This window comes from Pseudorca crassidens, chromosome 20 (genome assembly GCF_039906515.1).
Source record: "Pseudorca crassidens isolate mPseCra1 chromosome 20, mPseCra1.hap1, whole genome shotgun sequence".
Classification (NCBI taxonomy): Eukaryota; Metazoa; Chordata; class Mammalia; order Artiodactyla; family Delphinidae; genus Pseudorca; species Pseudorca crassidens.
The window spans coordinates 2,781,006-2,784,652 of record NC_090315.1 but is presented as its reverse complement, the minus strand read 5'-3'; positions in this window follow the sequence as shown (position 1 = coordinate 2,784,652).

Below are 3,647 nucleotides of genomic sequence, written 5' to 3'. Positions count from 1 at the left end.
CCCCCGGTTGCCGGCATCCAAAATAAAGCACTTTCCTTTCCACAAACCTGACCTCTTTATTGGCTTTTGAGTGGCGAGCAGCCGGACCCCACTTTCGGTTACAATAAGACAGTGAGTTCCAAGCTCAGTGGTCCAACGAGTCTTTCCCTGCCTGCTGCCCTGTCCTCTGTCCACACTCTTTATCTCTAGTGCAGCCACAGGCACCTAAAAAGGTGGGGAGCAGAGATGGAAACTTAGAAAGAGGCCTTAACTGAAGAAAGGGACCTTTGTATTTAAATAATATATAATCATTTGATTTACTGGCAATTTAATAGCTAAACTGGACCTAAAGAAGAATGGTGACTGAAAGTTGCAGAATGCAATTTTATTAACAAATACCAGAAAAGTCCAATGTTTTCCATGCATTTCTTCCAGTAGATGGAACGTGTGGGGGTAGGGAAGGCTTATTTGCAAAACCAATTTGAAAGATCAGTTTGGAGAAAACAGATTCTGTGTACAGTCGAGGCAAAAGCTCACATGCTAGTTATTGTGAACACATTTGTGATCTGGCTTCCAATAGGAAATTAGGGTTCAGTCTCATTGAGAAGCTAGAAGGTACCCTGTAGAAATGGCCTGAATACTGGAACAGGGGCATTCTGCGGGGTAAATTGTGACACTTCTCTGATTCCCTTGTTATCGGGCTGGGATAATGCTCCACTATGTGGAGAAACCCATTCCTCCATCCTCTTTCCTGGGCTGTCTCCAGATATTTTACTATGGTGAATATTCTTGCAAATCTTGTTATGAAAGAAAGCTTTTCTTTGGAAAGACCTCTGGGAGATGGGTTGTGAAATAACAGCAAAGATATATATATACATATATATATGTATATATATATACATATATATATGTGTATATATATATACACACACATATATATATATATACACACACACATATATATATATATATATATGGCTCTGCCAGGTTCCCCAGCGCCCCCCAAACCCTTGTATTTTCCTAAGAGATAAGAGCACTAGGAGTTTTTTGTTTGTTTGTTTTTGGCTGCGACGCGGAGCTTGTCGGATCGTAGTTTCCTGACCAAGGCTCAAACCCGTGCCCACAACAGTGAAAGAGTGGAGTCTTAACCACTGGATCTCCAGGGAATTCCCCTGGGAGCATCTTTTGTTCTAAAATTTGATCTTGGACCCTGGCTTCTGACACAGAGCACCTAAATCATTTTAAATTTCCTGGATGAAAGGAGTGTCTTTGGCTTTAAATGAGGTGGTGCTTGGTAGGCTCCTGGATGGCTTTAGGATGGGAACTGATCACCAGAAAGACCAAACTATGATTAGAAGCTTGGAACTTTCAGCCCCACCTCATCCCTGCATCCCTGGAAGTGGATAGGAACTGGAGATTGAGTTAATAATGGATCATGCATTCTTAAGTTCAGGACTTGGAGATCTTCCAGGTTGCCGAACACATCCATGTGCCAGGAGGGTGGCATGCCCCTACTTTACAGGGACAGAAGCTCCTATGCTCAGGACCCTTCCTGATCTCTCCCTCTGTAACTCTGTCTGGCTGTTCATCTGTATCCTTTATCATACCCTTTAAAATATAATAAACTATCTAAGTAAGTGAGTATTTCCCTGAATTCTGTGAATGGTTCTAGTGAATAATCCAATTTGAGGAGGGCAGTTAGGGGAACCTCTGATTTGCAGCCAAATCAGACAGAAGTTTTGGGTAACATGGGTACCCACTATTTGCAATTGGCCTCTGAAGTGGGGACAAATCATATGGGACTGAGCCCTTAACCTGAGGGATTTTCACTAACCCGAATTAGTGTCAGAATTCACTGAACTGTAGGACACCCAGTTGGTGCCACAATTGGTTGGTGTGATAAAACAGCCACACTTCTGGTGTCAGAAGTGTTGAGTGTGGTTACTTCAAAAAGACACACGCACCCCGATGTTAATAGCAGCACTACTTACAATAGCCAAGTTAGGGAAGCAACCTAAGTGTCATCAACAGATGAATGAATAAAGGTGATGTGGTACATACATACAATGGAATATTACTCAGCCATAAAAAGATGGAAATTCTGACATTCACAACAATATGGATGGAACTAGAGAGTATTATGCTTAGTGAAATAAATCAGACAAAGATACATACTCTATGTTATCACTTATATGTGGAATCTAAAAGAAAGAAATAAGTGAATGTATATGATAAAATAGAAACAGACTCACAGATATAGAGAACAAACTAGTGGTTACCCGTGGGGAGAAGGAAGGGGAGAGGGACACAATATGTGAAGGAGATTAATAGATACAAACTACTATGTATAAAAGAAATAAGCAACAAGGATCTATTGTACAGCACAGGGAAATATAGCCATTATTTTGTAATAACTTTAAATGGAGTATAATCTATAAAAATATTGAATTACTATTGTATTGAATCATACCTGAAACTAATACAATATGGTAAATCAACTACACTTCAATGAAAAAAAATAGTGTTGAGTATGGCAGTAGAGTGAGAGTAAAGGAGAAACAAGTATTTTTCCAATACCCAGCGGCAAACTTTTTCAAAGTGGTTTTTACCCATTGTAGCACCATTAGAAATACAAAAGATCTTGAATGTCCATGTCTTCTGAAACGCTTGGTTTTGTGACTAGTCTGACTTTAATACCTGGACCCCTCGGGTACAGTTTATTGGAATCAGCAAGTAAGATAAATAAATTAAAAAAAAAAAAAGCAGCTCTTTCACACCCTCTGCTTAACCAATATGCTTGGATTTTACAGGTTAAATGCACAGTTGACACGTCTCCCTGACACACCAGCTGCTTGTCTGACTCTACTTGGCATCACACACATCACACAGGTACCGAAATCATAAATAGAATGAGTGCCTGGCCTCCACCTAGCTCCAAGCCCGGTGATTATATGCAGAGTTCAACAATACAAAGGTGGATTCCCACTGGTAACCTCCTGTGCATTCGACTGAGGTGGAGAGTCAGCTACGAGTCCAGACTAACACGTTTGGGGAATTTCTGCTTCTAAATGAAACGGGAGAGAATGTGGCAGGGCACAATCTTTAAAAGAATGACATAGCTTGAGGACACGACCCAAACCGATTAGAACAAAATAAGTCCAAAATGGCGGATGAGTTGACTTCCACCAGACCTTGAGCCTCAGTATATACTCATTGTAACACATCAGCCCAGTAATTGACACACCCACAGTCACCACGACAGATCCGAGACCAACCATAAACGGCCAAAAAGTGGGTGGTGGCCTAATTCCTAGAAATCCCTACCCCTTCCCCAAAATAGCTGGAATACTCCTCCCATTCATTAGCCTATGAAATTATCCATCCCTATAAAAACTGACAACCCCATACCCTGGTGCCGCTCTTGCCTTCTGATATGGTCCACACTCTGTCTGTGGAATGTGTTTCTCTCTAAATAAATCCACTTCTCTTTTTAAAATATATATATATTTTAAATTAATTTATTTTTGGCTGTGTTGGGTCTTCGTTGCTACGCGTGGGCTTCCTCTAGTTGCGGCGAGTAAGAGCCACTCTTCATTGCGGTGCACGGTTCTCTCATTGCAGTGGCTTCTCTTGTTGTGGAGCATGGGCTCTCGGTTCACAGGCTTCAG